At 42.2% G+C, this 22,922-nt stretch overlaps 1 protein-coding gene across 3 annotated transcripts in view; it reads left to right on the forward strand.

Moving 5' to 3' along the window:
* Pkig (protein kinase (cAMP-dependent, catalytic) inhibitor gamma) overlaps window positions 1-22,922 on the forward strand; it is a 75,431-nt gene that overhangs the window by 623 nt on the left and 51,886 nt on the right. The window contains exon 1 of one of the 3 annotated variants that reach the window (XM_013011128.1): window positions 8,088-8,113. The exons of the other annotated variants lie outside the window; for them this stretch is intronic. The gene's annotated coding sequence lies outside the window, so the exon portion shown is untranslated. Of the gene's footprint in view, window positions 1-8,087; window positions 8,114-22,922 lie in introns of those variants that run through there. 3 annotated transcript variants of the gene reach the window in all.

Genomic DNA, 22,922 nt, shown 5'->3' on the forward strand with positions numbered 1-22,922 from the left:
GCCCCGGCTGATCGCCAAGGGGTAAAAAAGTGAATGAGACATCTTGTCCTCAGGGGACTCTACGGTGTAAGAGACAGATCAATAATCAAGAACTGGTTATGATTTGAGCTGTGATTGTGGACATCCAGAAGACATGCCGAGGAAGATAAACCCAGAAGGAGATAACCTCAGATGTTTTTCTACTTGAGATGGTTAAAGAGAGATGGAGACATGAAGGCTGTCTTTTGCCAAAACAGGAGGCTGGCGAAGTGCTCAGGATTCAGGCAGAGAGAGGGATGTGCAAAGCCTTGGGGAGACAGTGCAGGCTTGTTGAGAATCTACAAGGATTTCAGGCTGACTGTAGGAGACAAGATACTGAGCTGCAGCGGTGATCTGGCTACTTGATGTCGGAGAGATAGCCACTGCCCCTCTTGAAGGATTTCTTTGTAAGATTTGCGGAGTTTGGGTTTTATTTAAGTGGCAGAGGAAGCCTTTAAAGGGTTTTAATCAGGAGGTGCATGTGTGCTTGATCAGAAAGAAAATGATAAAAATGAGGATTTTTGTTATTTTCTCTTGATCTCATCACTCTTCCCATTTATTTTTTACATTGCAACCTTCCATTTATGCTGATTCAAGAAGTAGCAATTGAATAATGTCTTATTTCATTGTTATAACAAAATAATCTGAGACAGCGTAACTTTATAAAGAAAAGTTTATTTTGCTCATATCTGGAAGTTCTTGGGCCCACTTCTGAGGATGGCCTTCTTATTAGCAGATTCCCATGGTGGCTCTGTATCACATGATAAGAGACAGGAAGTATTCCTTCCACTTTCTCTTCCTCTTCTGTTTTTTGGGGACTGAACCCCCATGGCCTTACACATAAAGACTTCTGGCTCCAAGCTGCATCCCTAGCCTTTTTCCTCTTAACTAGCCATGGGGACTGCACCCTGACTCCCTTATCTAATGCTAAACACCCCTAACGGCCCCATCTCTAGAAACTACATTCAGATTCACTTTCTACCTTTTTGTTGTTTTTGGGGCTTGAGCTCAAGGCCTCATGCTTGCTTAGCAGGCACTCTACTGCTGAACCACATTTTACCTCACAATAGAGATTAAATTTCAACACTACTGAAGGACACCTGCAAACCATAGTAAGTACCTATGGTATGGCAGGCACTGTGCAGCTACTTATGAACCGGTCACTACCCTCATGGAGATCACAGACTAGTTAGGAAAATGTGCATCAAACAAGTGGTTGGGTGATGAGAATTGTGGAAGAAAGCCTGTGGTGAGGTGAATACAGCCTTGTTTGGAGGTTCAGAGGGTCTGGATATAGAGTAAGTATTCTTGAGGGAGTTAGCTGTGTGGGGTGGGGAGAATGGTCAGGGAAGAGTTCCATGTTCATGGAGATGAAAGCAGTCAGCTACAACTGGAACTTAAAGGTTAATACTGAGCCAGAGGAGCTAGGCACTCCTGCAGTCCTGGCCCTGGAGAGTTTGAGAGAGGAAGACTGTGAGTTGGAGACCATCCTATGCTACATATGAAGATCTTGTCTCAACAAACACAACCATAAAGACATTCAATTAGAGAGATTTTGTTGTTGAAGTCCCAGATTATGCATGGTGACAGTATTTCATAATTCTTAGTAGAACAATTTATTTAATCTCACGAAGAAGTGGCCTAAGGAGGAACAAAACCAGAAGAATATAGTAATGAAGGCCAAAGGAGAGAGAGGTCTGCTTTGCTATGTGCTGCTGGAGATGTTTTTAAGTAAGATAAGTTAAAGTATGTCTTCTGAATACTAAGTTTCAGAGGTCACTAGGGACCCCACTGAGCAGATCTGGTGAAATGGTGGGGGTGGAATCTATAATATCTGCAGCTTCCAAAGGTTCAATGTAATATATCAGTAGGATGAAGTAAGTGGGATGTGAGAAAGACAGAGTGTAGGCAGCTCAAAGAAGGTTGGCTGGAAGGGGAGGGGAGAGGGCTGGGGAGCGATTGAGGAATAAGGTGAAGTATGTGTGTGTTTAAAGCCTCGGAGACTGCTGTAATGCGGTTGGCACAGAGTGGGTAGGAGGGAAAGGCTGAGAAGATATGAGAGCTGAACAGGAAATAGATAGCATAGCTTTCCTGAGAAGGTGGAGTAGATAACTAAGAGAGTCTGATGGAGCCCACACTTTGGATGAGTAGGAGAGGCCATGGCTTACAGAAGCACACCAATGAAATGCAGAAGTCACAAAGTAAACCATGGTGTGTGGGGGAAAAGCCATACTTTCATTATCAGTACAGAGCAGTTTTTGAACTAGTACCGTGTTAAGCCCTTTTCTTGAACTAATTTCAATCCTATAATCTTTACTTAAAGAGATAGGTCCTTGTGAGATAGGTCCTATTATGATCCTCCATTTGTATAAATGTGTGTGTGTGTGTGTGACAGTACAAGTGTTTGAATTCAGGAATTCATGATTTCTAGGCAAGTATCTACCACTTGAGCCATGCCTCCAGTCCCCATATCCCATTTAAGGACAAAGAAACTAAGGTAAAAATGGTACCCAAAGGCACATTGTATTGGAATGAATCCTGTATTTTGGCCTGCCTGAGTCTGGACCATTTTCTCTAATCACTACGACAGATATAATTATCTATCATTGATATGATTATCTGCTGGGAAGATTCTAAAGAATTAAGTTAAAATACTTAGATGTGATAAGGTTAAGAGCAAAAGCAGTTACAAAATAGAGAAGAAGCTATGGCTTTTTCTTTAATTTTTTTTTCTTTTTTGGTCCGGTCATGGGGCCTGAACTCTGGGCCTGGGCGCTGTCCCTCAGCTCTTCAGCTCAAAGCTAGCACTCTACCACTTGAGCCACAGCGCCACTTCCGGCTTTTTTCTTTTTGCTTATGTGGTGCTGAGGAATCGAATCCAGGGCCTCAGGCATGCAAGGCAAGCGCTCTACTACTGAGCCCCCTTCCCAGCCCCAGCTATGGCTTTTTGTTCTCCTTCTCTTCCTCTTCCTCCTTTAACCCTCCCTTTGTCCTCCGCTTCCTGTATCTCCTTTTCTTGGTGCTAGGGATTGAACCCAGGGAGGCCCTCAAGCACACTCAGCATGTGAACCACTAAGCCGTACTCCCACCCCAAACAGTCCCTTTATGCCCGTAATAATAGTTGGAAAAGATAATTGTAGGTGAGATATCAGTTAGCAACATGAAAGGCATATACTTAGAAATAAAGCTAAACATGCCTAGTCAGTCTAGCCACATAGGCAAAGGGTAGGTTGGAGTTGGAAGTAGAAACGCAGGATGGGAGTTAAGATGATAAAGTGGTACTTTTCCCATGTGGAAAATGGAATACTGTCTGGGCGCCAGTGGCTCACACCTGTAATCTGAGCTACTCAGGAGGCTGAGATCTAAGGATCACGGTTCAAAGCCAGCTGGGGCAGGAAAGCCTGTGAGACAAGTCTTATCTCCAATAAACTACTAGAAAAACAGAATTGGTGCTGTGGCTCAAGTGGTAGAGTGCTCCCCTTGAGCTGAAGAGCTGAGGGACAGTGCCCAGGCCCAGAGTTCAAGCCCCACAACTGACAAAAAAACCAAGAGAATGGAATACTGACGCTAGGAACAGAGATTGTAGAATGAGGCATCATGAGAAAGTATGCAGAGATGTCAACTGTGATGTTTTTATAATAATGAACAGCTGAAAACAGACTGGCTAAATTATGATGCAGTCATGTGATCAAGACTTCAGCCACTGAGGAAAGCTTAGGTGGGAGCTATACATAGCAGAGATGTTGCCTCATATGGATTAGGTGTAAATAGCAGATTACAGTACAGTATGTTCCTAGGGTTGGTTTTTTGGGGGGTTTTTTTTTTAGTGTATACATATCGATAGGAAAAAATTTCTTGGACTATTAGTTCTTTAAACATAAATGTTTAATTGTGGTAAAGCACACAAATTTATCAGCACAAACATTTTTAAATAGCAATTTTTGTTTTTCTGGGTTTTTTTTGGGGGGGGGTCCGGTTGTGGGGCCTGAACTCTGGGCCTGGGCGCCGTCCCTCAGCTCTTCAGCTCAAGGCTAGTGCTCTACCACTTGGAGCCACAGCGCCACTTCCGGCTTTTTTCTTTTTGCTTATGTGGTGCTGAGGAATTGAACCCAGGGCCTCATGCAAGGCAAGCGTTCTACTACTGAGCCACCTTCCCAGCCCTTAAATAGCAATTTTTAAGTGTATAGTAGTGTAAGTATGCAGTAGCAATAAGTGAACCATGAATGAGTGAGGGACAACTATTTAATGCTTTCTACTTCGTGGATTTTCATCTATCCAGGGAGTCTCTGGAAGGTAATCCCCCCAACAGGTGAGGGATCACTCTATTCACAGACTGGTACAACCAGTCTCCAGAACTTGGTCATTTTACAAACTCAGATTCTACACTCAATGAACCACTCCCAATTTCCCATTTTCCCTCTATAAGTTGCAGGCAACCACCATTCTGTTTTCTTTGTATGGGTTTTAGCACTCTGGGATCTCATATAAGTGGAGTCATGCAAGTATTTGTCTTTTGTCATTGCCTTATTTCACTTACCGTCATGCCTCAAGATTCATCCTTTTTTTGTTGTTATTGTAGCATGTGTTAGGAGTTCCTTCTTGTATAAAGCTGAATAATACTTCATTGTATGTTTATAGCACATTTTGTTTCTGCATTTATTTATTGCTGCATACTTGTGTTGCTTTCATATTTTGACACTTGTCAATAATACTGCTATGAAACATGAAAACTGGAAAGGTAAGCTCTTCATGTTGTGTTGTGAGATCATGAGTAAATGTCTGTTCCTTTCCTCCCTTATATTTTTTTTTGTTTTGTTTTGTTTTTGGGTCCGGTTGTGGGGCCTGAACTCTGGGCCTGGGCACTGTGCCTCAGCTCTTCAGCTCAAGGCTAGCATTCTACCACTTGAGCCACAGCGCCACTTCCGGCTTTTTTCTTTTTGCTTATGTGGTGCTGAGGAATCAAACCCAGGGCCTCAGGCATGCAAGGCAAGCACTCTACCACTGAGCTACCATCCCAGCCCCTCCTCCCTTATATTTTTTGAGCATAGATTTCTTTTTTTTTTAATGATCCAGCATTGTCTCATAATCAGCCCACAGGGTGGATACTGTTTAGGGAGTGAGGGAGTGAAAGTGCAGAAGGGCAGTGGCAGCCTGAATGCAATGGGAGGACGTTGAGGAGGACACTTAAGGCTAAGAGAGGAATAAGTGGAAGGTGATGCCTCCTGGCCACTGGTGGGAAGGAGAACAGGTTCTGGCAATGCTAGACTAGGAAGAAGGGAGGATATAAAACTGGAGAGCCACCTGAACCTTTTTTTTTGGCGGGGGGGGGGGGGTTGGTCATGGGGCCTGAACTCTAGGCCTGGGTGCTGTCCCTCAGTTCTTCAGCTCAAGGCTAGCACTCTACCACTTGAGCCACAGCACCACTTCCGGCTTTTTTCTTTTTGCTTATGTGGTGCTGAGGAATTGAACCCAGGGCCTCATGCATGCAAGGCAAGCACTCTACCACTGAGCCACCTTCCCAGCCCCCCACCCTGAACCTTTGTGCAGTAATTTGGACTTTTTCCAGATGGCAGGGAGAAGCCATTGAAAGGAAGGAAAATGAGGCTGACCCTGTAGCTCAGTGGTAGAACAGTTACTTTGTATGTATAAGTCCCAGGTTCAGTTCCCAGGACTACAAAATAATAAAAGTGAAGTCAAATAAAGGAAGGAAAATGATGTGATAGGATTTCCCTAAGAATACCTGAAGTTGAACACTGGTGACTCATGCCTGTAATCTTAAGATATTCAGGAGGCTGAGATCTAGAGGATCATAGTTCAGAGCCAGCCCAGGCAGTAAATTCTGCAAGACTTCTCATCCAAAATAACTAGCAAAAAGCAAGGCTGAAGGTATGGCTCAAGTGGTTGGTAGAACACCAGCTGAGCAGGTAAGCAAGCTGAGCCCTAATTTCAAACCTTGTACCAGGTTCTTCTCCTTAAAAAAAAAAAATACCCAGAGGGAAATTTAAACTTGATTCCTACTCCTGCATAAAAATAAAGTGGATCAAAGACCTTAGTGTAAAATCTGAAAGTCAGAAACTACTAGAGGAAAATGTAGGAAAAGTATTCCAAAGTATTAGCAGGCTTCGATTTGAGGCAATAACTACATGATTTTAGAGAGGAAAGGGTAGGGTGACTTTAGAAATGATAGAATTTGGGAGAGAGAGACACAGAATAGGCTGATGATTGTTACCTTGTGAATAAAAGACTACATAAAGTGTTTGCTCAGAAAAACTATTTTATTTTTAGTTGATTTTTTTTGTTTAACCAAAATAGTAAAGTAACAGAAACCTAAGTGAAAGGGTATTTCTAGGAAGACTCGTAACATATTTAGCTTTTCAGTGGCCTTAGCCGCATTGATTCTGCTAGCTAGTCCTTGAAAAGTGCTGGAACTTAGAGAAATTCATAGTTGTATAATGGGAAAAGCCAGAACTTGCAGTTCAGGCAGTTAGAATAACATTGGGCAAGGTCTCATAATTATCCTTATCTATAAAATATCTCAGAAGGGTCAGATAGTAGCCACTATAGACCTGGTGTTGTGCACACCAGCAGTCCTAGGACTCAGGAAGCTGAAGTGGAAGATACTTGAGCCTGGGAGCTTGAGCTCAGCCTGGGCAACAGGCTATGAAGCTGAAAGAGAGAGAGAGAGACAGAGACAGACAGACAGACAGAGACAGAGAGAGATAGACAGAGACAGAGGGGGGGGACAGAGGATGGAGGGAGGGTGACAAACAGTGAAACTTGGCTCTAGAGAGACACTTTGAAAGTTGGCACTAGAAAAGGCTTAATAAAGGCTGGGAAGGTGGCTCAGTGGTAGAGCACTTGCCTTGCATGCATGAGGCCCTGGGTTCAATTCCTCAGCATCACATAAACAGAAAAGGCTGGAAGTGGTGCCGTGGCTCACTACCGTGCCTTGAGCTGATGAGCTGAGAGACATCATGTAGGTCCAGAGTTAAAGCTCCATGACTGCAAAAAAGAAAAGAAAAGCATTCCCTTTTCCTAGTCCTATTATATACTTCTATTTTTTTTAAAGCTAGTGACATGACCGTGATCTTCAACATCAACTAAACATAATCAGATGGCTTTCTGTTAGGGGTACATGTTTCACCATTAGTTTCTTTATGATCTCTACAAATTATATGTTGAGTGTGGGACATTATAAATGTGGCCGTGTTTCTAAACCAAAGAATGGGAACTTGTGCTGTGCTGATTTTCATGTATTTAGAGGGTCAAGAGAACAGAATAGCGTGAAGCAGGTAGTACAATCTCAGGGAAGTCATGGACATGCTCTTATTTATGCATCAGCAGAATACAAGGTTGAGGGTTAGATACAAAGCACTTGAGTCCCTTTGGACATGAATTCACATGTTGGCCTAGGCTCTATTTGCTTACACAAGCTACTTAACCTTTTTAAGATTCAGGTTTTCCTCATTTGTTAAATAGATGAAGTAAGCAGTGTTCTTGTTTCTTGTGAGGATTGCGTGAAATAAAGGGCTCACACAGTCTTGACATTAAAATGTCAGCTGTGTCTATTATGAGGCCTTTAAAATAAGCACAATATGCCCGGCACTGGTGGCTCATGCCTATAATCCTAGTTACGCATGAGGCTGAAATCTGAGAATGGAAGTTAGCCTGGGCAGGAAAGATCATGAGATTCTAATCTCCAATCAACCACCAAAAACTAGAAAGTGGAGCTGGGTTCAAGTTGTAGAGCACTAGCCTTGGGCAAAAAAGCTCTGGGACAGTGCTGAGCACCTGAGTTTAAGTGACAGGAATGGCACACACACACACAAAACCAGTGATTCAGCAACTTTTTCTTTTTAACAAAAGCCTGCATATAAAGATCTTACAAAATAACTCAGTATTTAGGAACTTACTGTCTAATCATTTGTTTGTGGAACAAGCACAGCAGTATTGTCAGGACCCTGTGCCTAGCCTTGCATGCCCACTAGAAAATCTGACTTCCTTGCCTTCTCGAAGTACATGAATAACTCCTAACACCTATTCTATTGTGTCTAAGATGGTCTCTCTAATGTGGACGTTTAGGGCTCATAGAAGGGTAAGTATCTTACCAGTAGGGCAGACTTCAGGGTTAACATAAGCACTTGTCTCAGGCTTCTCTAAGATTTTTTTTTTTTTGGTTGTGCCCTCCCAGAGTACTAGTCTGATTCTCAGGCTATTGTCCAAATTCTACTTGCAGCAGTCTTGGCTTCAGAGGTATGTGTGATACCTGCCATGGGCAGCAGGCAGGGTCTAATGAATAGAAAGATTACTCCTTTCTCTGTCCTCCTACAAGTGAGAATGTATTGAATGTATTTCAGAAGCCCCCAGAAAACTTGTAGGAGAAGCTCATTGGCTTGAATTGGGTCATGTATCCATTCCTCAACCCATTCCTGTCACTAGGGGAATGCCAACTCCTGATTGGATTAGGTCTGGTTCTTAAGTTCTTTCCAAGAGAGATGAAGTTATTTTTAGACTAATCAGAAATAGAATCGTGTTTCTGTTAGAAAGGATGTTTTTCTTTGTGTAGGGAGAATGGACACTGAGTTGACTGGTCAGTTGGGAATTGTTTTGACAGCTGATAACATTTTAAGTGAGGGCATATTTGTCTGAACAAATGTTAAGTCCAAAGTAGATAGTGTTGCTGACATAGCAGTTCCATCCTTGTCACAAAACTTGCACTGGTATGGTCACTTTGTGGTCACAAGTAGACTTCTAGCTTCCTAGCCAGATGGTCTTTGAGTAGGAAAGGAGAGAGCAAAGGATACCTGTTAAAGTACAGTAAGTGCCAACCACTGCCTCAGTGTATATATAGGCCTGACAGTGTATATATCCACCATTGTAAGGCTGTCAACAATGCCCATTCTACCTCTTTTTTGTTGTTGTTGTTGTTGTTGGTCGTGGGGCTGGAACTCTGGGCCTAGGTGCTGTCCCAGAGCTCTTCAGCTCAAGGCTAGCCCTACCACTTGAGCCACAGTGCCATTTCCGGTTTTCTGAGTGGTTTATTAGAGATAAGAGTCTCATGGACTTTCCTGCCCGGGCTGGCTTTGAATCTCGATCCTCAGATCTCAGCCTCCTGAATAACTAGGATTACAGGCATGAGCCACTGGCTCCCAGCCTACCTCCCATTTTTAAACATAAAAAACTATCATTTTTATGTTTCCCATCTCTCACTTTCACTTCTGGAGACCAAATCCATAAGATTACACTTTATATAATGGCTCTTAATTCTTATGCCTCATTTGACTACATCATGAATATTTAATATTTTTCATGTCAGTTAATCTACAATAGATGCTTCTTAATGGATACTTACTTACTGGATCCTCTCCTTTCACTCTATAAAACTTAGTGTTTCATTCTCATGGCCTCTGGATGTTCTTTGCTATTCTCTACTGTGCTATGCAATGTAGTAGCTCCCAGGCATACATCGCTGCTTAAACTGAAATCAGTTGAGATGAAATTGAGTTAAACATTGAGTATCTTATTCTCATTAGTCGCTTGTGACTAGTAGTTGCTGTATTAGACAGCCCTGATGTAGGACATTTGTATCACTGTAGGAATTTCTACAGGTATGTGAATGCTCTGCTTTTTTTTTTTTTTTTTGTCAGTCGTGGGGCTTAAACTCTGGGCCTGGGCGCTGTTCCACAGCTCCTCAGCTCAAGGCTAGCACTCTACCACTTGAGCCACAGCGCCACTTCTGAATGCTCTGCTTTTGAGCACAGCATTCAGGAAGAGAGTTTTTTAAATTGTGATGTATGGGTTACTGCACATCAGTAGAACTGAATATTACTAAGCCCTGTTGTATATTCTATTATTTATTTGTTTGTTTGCTTATTTATTTATTTTTTGGCCATGGGGCTTGAACTCAGGGTGCTAAATTCTTTTTTCGTTTAAGGCTAGCACTCTACCACTTTGATCCACAGTGCCACTTCCAGTTTTCTGGTGGTTAATTGGAGATATGAGGCTCACAGACTTGCCTGGACGGGCTTTGAACCATGATCCTCAGATCTCAGCCTCCTGAGTAGCTAGGATTACATGTGTGAGCCACCAGCACCTGGCTTCCTGTAGTACATTCATGTTATTAGTTTAAATATTATAAAGAATGTGCTAGTGAACTTCTTTCTAGATAAATCTTCTCTAGTTTATTTTGGCCAAGCAGTTCAGAGGGATTCTTTTCTTTTTCACAAGAATTCTGAGTTTCACTCTGGGAACCATTATAATACTATAAAAGAGATCAAATATTCTGGTATTCCAGACCTAATTTTGTTTTGGGGTTTAGCTGCTTTCCTCTATGGATCACTCACTAAGTTTAAATAACATTTAATATATCAAAAACTTTGGACTGTGTCAGAGTTTTATGTAATGGACTTTATTCTGTTATGACTTCTTTTTCCAACACACAGAGCACTTTGTTTGGACTTTTCTTTTAATAGCATTTCTCATAAATAGTTCTCTTCCATAATTCCTTTTGCATTTGTTTTGTATCTACTACTAAACTCTTAGTTGGTGATGATGGGAATCCTTCATTGGGTCTTTACCTATTCTAACACATAATGGGTGCCAGTTTATGTTCATGGGCTGAGTGGGTGGATAGATCAGTGTCACTTTCTTCTTTTATTGAATAGCCATCTGAATTCATTGTTAGGCCTCTTACTCCATCAGGAGGTTAGGTTCCATATTAGAGGGGAAAAAAGGCATATAAAATAACTTCAACCATAAAGGAATAGACAAATAGTATAGAGAAATTTCCATCATCCAATTTCAATAATTAACATTTTAGAATAGGGCTGGGAAGGTGACTCAGTGGTAGAGCGCTTGCCTTGTATGCATGAGGCCCTGGGTTCGATTCCTCAGCACCACATAAGCAAAAAGAGAAAAGCGGGAAGTGGTGCTGTGGCTCTAGTGGTATAGCGCTAGCCTTGAGCTGAAGAGCTGAGGGACAGCGCCCAGGCCCAGAGTTCAGGCCCCACAACCGGACCCCCCCAAAAAAATAAATTAAAAAAAACTATTTTATTATTATTGTAGAGGTAATGTACAGAAGGGTTACAGTTACATGAGTCAGGTAGTAAATACAGTTCTTTTTGAACCATGTCTCCCCTTTCCTCATTTAATTCTATATATGGTAGGCAGGATGGAGAAAGAGAAGTCTGGTAGTCCATAGACATCCCTGGCTACTTTATTATAAGGTCATAAGGTATACCAGTTAACATATGAAAGTGCAGAGAACCATGCCAGCACATGGCAAGTATAATTTGTGTCATTGCTGCTTCTGTTGCTGTCACACTGCCACTGCTTTGCTTAGAAGAGCTGATTGTGGTGGCCTTTATGATCTGTGGTTTCTTCATCTGAAAAGTGAGAATAATAAAAACCTCTAGTTACACAGGCAGTGATATAGTACATGTAAATGTATTCCAGATTAATTACCATTAATGATTATTTTTCCAGAGGAATATTCTGGATTATTGAGACCACACTTCTGGGGTTTTGGTGAAGTCAGGCCAATTCCTTGTGTGCTCTTTCATTCTGAGACTTCATTTTATTTACCCCTAGAGTTATTTGTTTTTCGTCAGCTTGGCAAATAAACATTATAGCATAGTAAACTTCATTTTCACTTACCAAATGTTTGTTTAAAATGGGTGAAAACAATTTTACTTTATAGAGCTTGCCCATATATATACTAGACCTGAAATACTTATCAACCAAGTTGATAAAGGGATCAAAATAGTTCTTCCAAGGAGTCCTTGGCTAAGGATTGATGTTGGAAAAATTCTGTAGCAAGGCTGGGTGCTGGTGGCTCACAGCTGTAATCCTAGCTACTCAGGATCACAGTTCAAAGCCAGCCTGGCCAGGAAAGTCTATGAGATTCTTCAATTAATCACCAGAAAACTGGACGTGGTGCTGTGGCTCCAAGTGGTAGAGCACTAGCCTTCAGCAGAAGAGTTCAGGGACAGCACCCAGGCCCTGAGTTTAAGCTCCAGGACCAACCAAAAAAAATTCTGTAGCAGTTTCTGTTTTACAGTTTTTGAATTGTAAACAATATCTTTGTGGGCTGGGACTGTGGCTTAGTGGTAGAATGCTTGCCCAGCATGCATGAAACCCTGGGTTTGATTCCTCAGTACCACATAAATAGGAAAAGCCAGAAGTGGCATTGTGGCTCAAGTAGTAGAGTTCTAGCTAGCTTTGAGCAAAAGAAGCTCAGGGACAGTGCCCAGGCCCTGAGTTCAAGTCCCAAGACTGGCCAAAAAAACCCCAAACAATATCCTTGTGTACATTTTTCTTAAAACAATTTGTCAGCTCCTAAGTAAAGATAGCTGTTATCATAGATTGCATAGCAACATTCCTAGAACTATACTTTCTCTGGAAAAGTCAATTTTCATTGTTTTTAATAAAGATTTTAAAAAATATTTTGCCTTCTCAATGATGCAAAAAATTCTAAATATGCACAACATTCACCAAATCACACAGAGCCTTATCTGTCTGAGATAAGAACTGGATGCTGTGGGAAGAGAAATGGAATATCCCTGATGGTTCTAATAAATTTCTACAATGTTTGTTTGGACAGTACCCTTGGCTGTCATGTCCCTTGGGTATGAGAGTTACATAAACATGGGTCAAAAAGCCAGGGCTGTAGACTTAAATTCTCAGGACGTTTGAAAACTGTCTTTTAAAACTACCACTTGTCATTTATGTTTGACTTTTTAAAACCTTGATTTTTGTTGTTTCATATAGTAAAAATTGCCTTCTAACAATTGTGATTTATAGCATTTTATACTTTTATATACTTCATTCAAATAATCTAAACACCAATTACATATCCCCAAATAACAAGAATAATACAAGATACGGTTTTAACTCCAAAAGAGTAGTGTTCTAATGCCACCATTTGACCATAATAATATGTGAACTCTTATTTTTTCCCCATAACATCTTCTGTTTAACTGTTTTGTTGTCTGTGTTGCTCACTGCTTCATATCTAGTGCCTAGGCCAGGACATGGTCTATAGTTAGCTCAGATGGTCAAGCAGCACATACTTCCTGAATGGCTGAATTTAGTGGATGAGGAACTGAGTTGCAAAGTGATTCTGTCACTTTTCTGTGGTCACATAGGTGCTGAGTAGTACAGCCACAAGGGTCCCAAGGTGGAGTTGAGTTTAGCTTGTTCAAAAACAAAGCCTGACAGTGATAGGGAGAGTGGCACGGCTTCAAACGAGAGACTGCCAAGGCCTGGCTCACATCAGGCTTTGAATGCCATGACAAGCAGTATAAGTATCAGTCTAGGGGCTGGGAAGGTGGCTCAGTGGCAGAGCGCTTGCCTTGCATGCCTGAGGCCCTGGGTTCGATTCCTCAGCACCACATAAGCAAAAAGAAAAAAGCCGGAAGTGGCGCTGTGGCTCAAGTGGTAGAGCGCTAGCCTTGAGCTGAAGAGCTGAGGGACAGCGCCCAGGCCCAGAGTTCAGGCCCCACGACCGGACCCAAAAAAAAAAAAAAAGTATCAGTCTAAGCACCATGGGCATGATTATCTAGTTGTAAGAAAAGGAACTCCACTTAGGTCATGGAATTCTCTTGTGGTTGCTGGTTCCAAAGTCTCAGTCTAGAATAATTAGTTTCCTTCTTTGTCCTCCATGTATATACATTTCCTCATTTTGTGGTGCTGAGCATAGAACCCAGGGCTTTGCACATACTAGGCAAGCACTATACTGCCATGCTGTATCCACAGCCCCTGTATACATGTTTTGTGGAGACCATCTTGGGAAAAGGATTTTTTCCCTGTCACATTTAGAGTGTCACCCATTGATCACCTCACATTGGTCCTTCAGGTAGAGAATGCAGGTAGATTGATGGGTTTTCCTGGAGGGCAAAGCATATGTTGTGCTTACGATATGTTCAGAAGGTGGCTCCAATATCAATTCTTCACTGTACCCTGGCCTGTAATGATCGTGCAGCACATCTTGCTTGAATTACATTGGCACCACTCGTGGCATTATGTTAGCATAGAACATACTGCCAATTGAAGTGCTCCTTGGGGACAAAGCCTTTAGGTCAGCAGCATTAAAAACAAGAACACCTGGCTGTAGTGCTGTACAGTTATAATCGTAACTTGGGAAGCTGAGAAAGGAGGATCACAAGTTCAGGGCTAGCCTAGGTTGCATAACAAGACTCTTTCTCCAAAACAAACAGAACAAACAACAGCAAAAACCAGGGCAAGTGGCTGGGAATGTGGCTCAGTAGTAGAGTGATTTTTCTACCATATGTGAAGCCTTAGGTTCAATTGCTACCGAGGGAAAATTTAACAGTTTAGATCAAAGATTTCATCATACATCTTTCTTGAGGAGCAGTGAAAAGCCTAGGATATTATATAACAAAGAAGGACATAGTTATTGTGCTTATGAATTTAAATACTATTTCAGGAGATACCTACAAGTTGAAAGGTAATCAAATCTTTGAGGTAGTCCTGTGTTAAGTTCCAGGGAGCAAGACTCAGAGGAGGATAGTCAAGTGATGGCTGAGTATAGCAAGGCTTACGGAGGAACTGACGATGCCTGGCTAGCATCCTGAAGAATAAGAATTAGGAGGAGGAGGAGAACAGGTGTTCTGGTGCGATGGAAAAGAAGGCAGGAGCTGTCTAAGGAAAAAAAATGCTTTGGAGTTGATTGTCAGAGGCATAGGTAAACTCTGTCTGGAGTGCTTTCGGAGGACAGCAGGGACTGATGGGAAGAAAATGACTTAGCAAGAATTCTCAACATTTTTGCATGTACAAATAACTCAGAATGGAAAGATGGTCAGGTGCACCATGAGCAGTTAGTTCCCGAGGTATGTTGACAGTAGCTGGGACTTTAGTAGAGCCTTGTCTCTGCCAGGCTGTGGTCTACACAGCTTCCATTCACTGACTCATTGAAACCCCCTAACAGCTGTATGAGATAGGTGCTGTTATTGTCCTTAAATTACAGATAGGCAAACTGAGGCATGAGGAGGAACAATAAGGTACATAAGGTTGAAAAAAAAATTTGTATGTTTTTTTAATTGTAAAAATGCTATTCAGAGGGGTTACATTTCCATGAGCAAGGTAATGAGTACATTTCCTATTGAGAACAAGGTTGAAAATTCTTGATTCAGTGCTCTTAACTTCCTCTATGACTGTCCCCTTAATGAGGGTAGGATGGATTCTTCTCTCCCAGCTTTTCCTCTTATCCTTGGGTTTGATGTTCAGAACTATAAAATATAAATGAATAAACAAAAAGAAAATATAATCTTCTCTGTATATAGTAGTAGGTGCATTCTTCTAAATTCATTGGTTCTAAAATTATACCCAAGTTTGTTTTTTTCTTTTTCTTTGTTGTGCCAGCACTGGGGTTTGAACTCTGGGTTTGGCAACCATCCCTGAGCGTTTTTGCTAAAGGTTAGTGCTTTACCACTTGAGCTACAGCTCTACTTTTGTCTTTTTATGGTTAGAGTCAAGAGTCTCTAGGACTTTTCCTTCCCTGGCTGGCTTTGAACCATGATCCTCACATCTCAGCCTCCTGAGTAACTGGCCTTACAGACATGAGCCACCAGTGTCCAGCTTGATTTATTTTTCTTTTTGCCAGTCCTTGAGCTTCTTTTGTCCAAGGCTAGCACTCTACCACTTGAGCCATAGCACCACATTGGCTTTTTCTGTTTATGTGGTTCTGAGGAATCAAACTTAGGGCTTCATGCATACTAGGCAAACACTCTACCACTAAGCCACATTCCCAGCCCTGGTTTTTCTTTTCTAATATAGTGCCAAGGATTGAATTCAGTGCTTTACCTATTCCTACTACTTGATCATGCCCCCTCTCAGTCCTACTTTTAGCTTGTTTTTGGATGGCCTTTCCCAATTTTGCCATGACCTTCCTACCTCCTAAGTAGCTAGGACCACAAGAATGTACCACTATACCCACCCATTTTATAACATTTTAAGAGTTAAGTTTGTCATATGTTCTTGGGGGTACTTGTAATCCCTGTAGTCTGTAGTCTTATGAATTCAAGGTTAGCATGGACTACATAGTGAGACTGTCAAAAATTTAAAAAAAAGAGATAATTCTAGATAATAATGAGGTTTTCACTTGCATACATTTTTTGTTCTGTAAGACTGCCCCACAAGAAGCTGGCTACTTAATGGTCTTGTCAAATATTGTGACAAGCAAGAATGCCCTCCTCTCCTCCCACATTTCCAAAAAGCTAAGAGCAGACCAAACCTGTTGAGTGTTGTTGAAGTAACATGTCCCCCACTGAGGGAGCTGTAGATTAAAGTAAAAGAAAATGCATGCCTGTGGAATGACTCAGTGTTAAGGAATGAGGGCTTTTGTTATGCCAATACATATGTTGTACAATTGTATATACATGTCATTTACTCAGTTATACTACCACCACCACTTTGGTCCAGAAAGTTAGTTAGCAGGCCTTGATTTAACCATTAAATGTGTTCCTGAGGCACCTGAACCAACTGGGAAATTTGGGCAGTTCCTATGCATTTCCATTGAAAGGGACTTGTGGCATCCTCAAGGCCCACAGAGCATGATATCTGCTGTCTCCCCTTTATCTTTGCCTGCTTTACTGAAGGCAATGAAGGGTTTAATCCCAGGTTTATTCCAACTATGCTACTCCCTGTACTCCACTGATCCCTTCACTTTTCACTGTTGCTGTCAATTTGTCAAACCTGTCTCAGATATCTTATTGTTCATGAACCTGCCACAGAGCCTTAGATCGTGATAAAAATCTAAATCCCTACAACATACTCTTACTCATGACAGTAGTTACTGACTGCTTTGTGTTTCATCTTCCACGAACATTTCAGCTATAATCTCCCAGTTAACTTGGGTGTGGCAAGCCTTGCTCAAGATTTCTGAAGTAGATGAGTCTCTCCTAGGTAGTCTTATTTCCTTCTTTACTTTCCTAAAATTTAGAATAGGTTCTTTTTCCATGTATCCCTATTGTTCCTGATACATTCACTGTCGTATGTGTGGTGATTCATACATACTAATATCTGAATTCAGTTGGGATGACAGGAAGAAAAGCAAGCATTTCCAAGATGGCATGAGTTCAAATTCTGCCACTGCCAACATACTGCCTTGGATAGTCACATTAGTTCTAAAACCCAGGTTCCTTATCTATAAAAATCTTGAGAGTATCCATATTAGGGATTACTGTAAAGTTTAAAGATGAATCGTACGATGTGCCTGGCACATTATGATCAGTACATAACAGGTGTTCATGAAGTGGTAGTTATTGTAAGAGAGCCTCAGTCATTCCTTTAGGCCACTTGAGTGAGGAGCTGGAACACTTAGGGTCTTAATTGTTTTAGATGAAATGTTTACTTAGTTTTGGGGCCTCTCCAAGAAGAATAGGCCCTGGGGAAGGTCTGGTCCAAGGCTGATTAACTGTTCCCTTTTTAGAATCAATGATCCAAGTCTGTGTTTTAGAACTACTTATATAATGTATACCACCTGTTATTTGTGTATTTTTAGTAGTAGGAGTCGGGTAATCCTAATCCTGTCTGTAAAAGAGCAAACTGTTTACCAGAAACAGAGCTTTTTCTTCACACTGACTCACTCTGACTCATCTTCCCATTTTCCTTCCCACCACCTCATAACAGCCTTGCAAAGGAGAGTTTTTAGGGAATTCAGTTGGCTTTTCTGTTGTTGTTGTTGTTGTTATTGTTTAACTTTCTGAAGTTGAAAACTTAAAGGTGTCACAGCATTGATTTCATCTCTTAAAAAGCCTAAGTGGAAGTGGCATTGTGGCTCAAGTGATAGAGCACTAGCCTTGAGCACAAAGAGGTTCTGGGACAGCCTCCAGGCCCTGAGTTCAAGCCCCAAGACCAGCCAAAAAGAAAAAGAAAGAAAAGCCTAAGTTTATGCTGCCCAGGAGTGGCCAGTCTGACCAATGCCGTATAGTCAAGTATCTCACATAGAACTCTGTCTACACAACCCAGGTCTGGTGGCTTGGAGGCCATCAAGTGCCAACAGTGTACATGCATATTTTTCTCTTTGAAAGTTGTTGTCATCCTAAATTCTGTTGAACCTGGACATTTGCTCTTTTTTAGTTAAGAAATTCAAGTAGATGGGGCTGGGAAGGTGGCTTAGTGGTAGAGTGCTTGCCTTGCATGCATGAGGCCCTGGGTTCAATTCCTCAGCACCACATAAGCAGAAAAAAGAAGCCGGAAGTGGCACTGTGGCTTAAGTGGTAGAGTGCTAGCCTTGAGCTGAAGAGCTGAGGGACAGCGCCCAGGCCCAGAGTTCAGGCCCATGACCGGACCAAAAAAAAAAGAAATTCAAGTAGAGTTAGAGTTAGAGTATGGCTGTTATGCTTTAACATGTGGATTAGAAATGACAGACACAAAGCCAGGTGCTGGTGGCTCACATCTATAATCCTAGCTACTCAGGAGGCTGAGAACTGAGGATCACAGTTCAAAGCCAGCCTGGGTAGAAAAGTCCATGAGACTCATATCTCCAGTTAACCAATAGAAAACCAGAAGTGGCTCAGTGGTTCAAGTGGTAGAGTATACATCTTGATCTGGAAGCACTCCTTGACCTGGAAGAGCCAAGCCCCACGACCAACCAAAAAGAAAAAAAAGGCAGATACAGAATTCAGATAGCATCTTAGAGTGAGATCAGGGGGACTAATAGTCATACCCCTTAATTTATCACTCATTAAATATGATCTACCAGTCACTTGTGACATACCAAGTGCTAGGTCTATGCTAGTGAATAATAGAACATTGTGCCTGCTATCAGGAACCTTAGGATCTAAGACATGTTTCTAGAAATGTCAAGGCAACATCAAGGTGTCTTAGCCTGTACATATGAGCATGTATTTTTATATATGATTGAAGAAAAGAAGGAAGGTTTCCTGGGGGAAATGGCACCCAAGCTGAGACTGGTGGCTGAGTAGGAGTTAACTATGAGGAAGGGATAGGGTAGGGTGAAGATGATTGAAGACTGACAAAACCAGGAATATCATGGCCTTGAGCTAGGGGAAGACCTACTCTTGGAGGAAATGAAGTAAGTGCGAGTGTAACCGAAGGGCAGTAAGAATAAGTCGGGGGCAAGATAAGTTTTCAGAAGTTAGTAGGTGTCAGATCAGGAAGAGTATTGTGGGCCAGTGAATTAATTAAACAAGAAATGTTAGCCAGGTACCATTAACACATACCTGTAATCCTAGCTACTCAAGAGGCTGAGATCTCAGGATCACAATTCAAAGCCAATCTGAACAAAACAGTCTATGAGATTTTTTTTTGTGCTTGTCCTGGGGCTTGAATTCTGCGCCTGGGCACTGTCCCAGATCTTTTGCTCAAGGCTAGCACTATACCACTTGAGCCACAGAGCCACTTTTGGCTTTTTTGAGTAGTTTATTGGAGATGAGTCTCACAGACTTTCCTGCTCTGGCTTGCTTTGAACCAAGACCCTCAGATCTTAGCTTCCTGAGTAGCTAGGATTATAGGTGTGAGCCACTGGTGCCTGGCTCCTGAGACTCTCATCTCTAGCCAGAAACAGAGGTGTGGCTCATGTAGTAGAGAACCAGCCTTGAATGAAGGCCCAGTGCCTAGGCTCTGAGTATAAGCTCCTAGTACAGGCACCAAAAGAAAAAAGAAAAGAAAAAAAATTTCATTAACCCAAGTGAATTTTACGTAAGTAAAAATGTTCCCGACAATGCATACACCCACTGTAACCAACATCCTATCAGGAGTAAGAATTTTGGGACTAGAGATGTAGCTCAAGTGGTAGTCAAAAGGTAGAGGGCCTCCTAGCAAATCTGAGGTTCTGAATTCAGAAGAGGAAGGAAGGAAGGAAGGAAGGGAAAGGAAAGGAAAGGAAAAGAAAAGAAAAGAAAAGAAAAAGAAAGAAGAGAAAGGGGGCTGGGAAGGTGGCTCAGTGGTAGAGCACTTGCTTTGCATGCATGAGGCCCTGAGTTCGATTCCTCAGCACCACATAAGCAAAAAGAAAAAAGCCGGAAGTGGCGCTGTGGCTCAAGTGGTAGAGTGTTAGCCTTGAGCTGAAGAGCTGAGGGACAGCGCCCAGGCCCAGAGTTCAGGCCCCACGACTGGACCAAAAAATAAATAAATAAAATAAAAAAATTTTAAGGGACTGGGAAGGTGGCTCAGTGGTAGAGCACTTGCTTTGCATGCATGAAGCCCTGGGTCGATTCCTTAGCACCACATAAGCAAAAAGAAAAAAGCGGGAAGTGTCGCTGTGGCTCAAGTGGTAGAGCACTAGCCTTGAGCTGAAGAGCTGAGGGACAGCGCCCAGGCCCAGAGTTCAGGCCCCACCACCGGACCCAAAAAATAAAAAGAATAAATTAAAAAAATTTAAGAACAGTGCTTAAAAATAATTTATTGCAAACCGGGTGCTGGTGGCTCATGCCTGTAATCCTAGCTGCTCAAGAGGCTGAGGTCTGAGGATCTCAGTTCAAAGCCAGCCCGGGCAGAAAAGTCCATGAGACTCTTCTCCTTAATAAAACCACTAGAACACTGGAAGTGGCGCTATGGCTCAAGCAGTAGAGTACTTGCCTTGAGCTGAAGGGTACAGGGACAGTGCCCAAGCCCAGAGTTCAAGCCCCATGATGCTCCCCCCCCCCAAAAAAAAATTGCAGGGCGCCAGTGGCTCACGCCTGTAATCCTAGCTATCCAAGAGTCTGAGATCTGAGGATCACAGTTCAAAGCCAGCCTGGGCAGGAAAGTCCATGAGACTCTTACCTCCAATATGCTACCAGAAAACCAGAAATGGTGCTGTGGCTCAAGTGGTAGAGCACTAGCCTCGAGTTGAAGAACTGAGGGACAGTGCCCAGGCTTAAGGTTCAAGCCCTATGACCAACCAAGAAAAAAAAAATTACTGTTGCTGGGTGCTAGTGGCTTGTGGGGAGAGGAGGTTGAGAATGGGAGGATTGCAATTTGAAGCTAGCTCAAGCAGAAGAGTTCACAAGACCTCCTTCTCCACCCACAGCTGAGTGCAGGTGCAGTGTGGCGTGTGTGTGTTATCCTGAACTATGTAGAGACTGAGGTGGAGAGGATCATGGTTCCAGACCAGCGGGGACAGAAAAGTCTGGGAGACACTGACTCCATTTCAACCGAAAGAAGCTGAGCATGGTGGAAGTCTGTCATGCCAGTAACAATGAGGCAGATCACAGGCACACCCCTGGGCAAAAAGTAAAACCCTATCTCAAAATAATAAGTGCAGTAAAAAGGGCTAGAGGCATGACTCAGTGGTACAGTGCTTTATCGACTATGAGGCCCTGAGTTTAAACTTCAGTACAATAACAACAATAGTTTACTGCTAACATTCTGAAATATATTTATAAGAAGGTTACTTATTTATTCAAAGTTTGCCAGTCTCTACAACCTTACAAATATTTTTGTACAGATTGGCCTTAAATTAAATCAAAATATCCAAACTGCCTCATATCTTTCTGTATCTAAATTCAGAGATACCATCTTGTTGGTTTTAGGCAAATTATAGAGTAATTTAGGCCCACGATGTAAGCTCACCCACAGTTCTGTAGTGACAATTGAGGATTTCCTCTGAGAAACATCCTGCTCAAGCTCTGAAAGTTTCTTCATCTTGGTACTCCCACCCATTTGATGTATATGTGTGCAGATTATTTTATTGTTCCTTGTGGTTTTTTTTTCTATCAAGAAAATGTATGTTGCGTGTTAGAGTCATAGAACCCAAGATTTGTAAGGTATGTGAGAGACCAGTTGTAATTGTAAAATTTATTTCTGATTTATTACTGTGAGGAACCAAAGTATTGCTCAAAATATTTTTAAAATTTTCTGTCCAGCCAGGCATTGGTGGCTCATGCCTATAATCCTAGCTGCTCAGGAGACTGAGATCTGATGATCATGGTTCAAAACCAGCCCCAGAAAACTCTGTGAGACTCTTATCTCCCATAAGCCACTCAGAAAACTGGAAGTGGTGCTGTGGCTCAAGTGGTAGAGTGCTAGCCTTGAGCTGAAGAGCTGAGGGAACCAGTTCAAGTCCCATGACAATAAATCAATAAATAAAAATTCTGTCCTTATTTAGCTGAATATCTTAAATTTATAGATACATATTTTGCTTATAAATCTCAACCAGCAATTGCCCTCTCCTACATGTGATGACTAAAATTTAGGTATGTATTGGATGGGGTGGGGATTGAACCCAAAACCTTATACATATTAGGCAAGTACTCTTGTGTTCCACCTCTGACCTATGTCCCCCAGTCTTCCCCTTTAAAAATGTATTACACACACACACACACACACACACACACACACACACACACATTTGTTGGTTTTGGGCCTTGAATTCAGGGCCTGGGGGCTGTCTCTGAGCTCTTTTTACTCAAGTTAGTATTCTACTGCTTTGAGCCATAGTCCTACTTCTGGTTTCTTAGTGGTTAATTGGAGATAAGAGTATCACAGGAACTGGGTGAACCAGTGGCTCATGCCTGTAATCCTAGCTACTCTGGAGGCTGAGATCTGAGGATCAAGGTTCAAAGCCAGTCTGGGTAGGAAAGTCCGTGAGACTTTTATCTCCAATAAACCACCAGAAAACCAGAAGTGGTGCTGTGGCTCAAGTGACAGAGCTCTTGCCTTGAGCTGAAGAGCTGAGGGACAGCACCCAGGCCCAGAGTTCAAGCCCTCCAACTGAAAGAAAAAAAAGAATCTCACAGGGACTTGTCTACCCTGGCTGGCTTTGAACCGGGATTCTCAGAGCTCAGTCTCCTAAGTAGCTAGGATTACAGGCTTGAGCCACTGGTACCTGGCTTAAAATAAGTGAAATTGCTTCTTCCTTTCTCCCCAAATTACCACTCTTCATAGAAGTAACACGTAACAATTTCCTGGATCATCCTATCAGAAATTGTGCATGTCTG

This window comes from Dipodomys ordii, unplaced genomic scaffold, assembly GCF_000151885.1.
Source record: "Dipodomys ordii isolate 6190 unplaced genomic scaffold, Dord_2.0 Scaffold13, whole genome shotgun sequence".
Classification (NCBI taxonomy): domain Eukaryota; kingdom Metazoa; phylum Chordata; class Mammalia; order Rodentia; family Heteromyidae; genus Dipodomys; species Dipodomys ordii.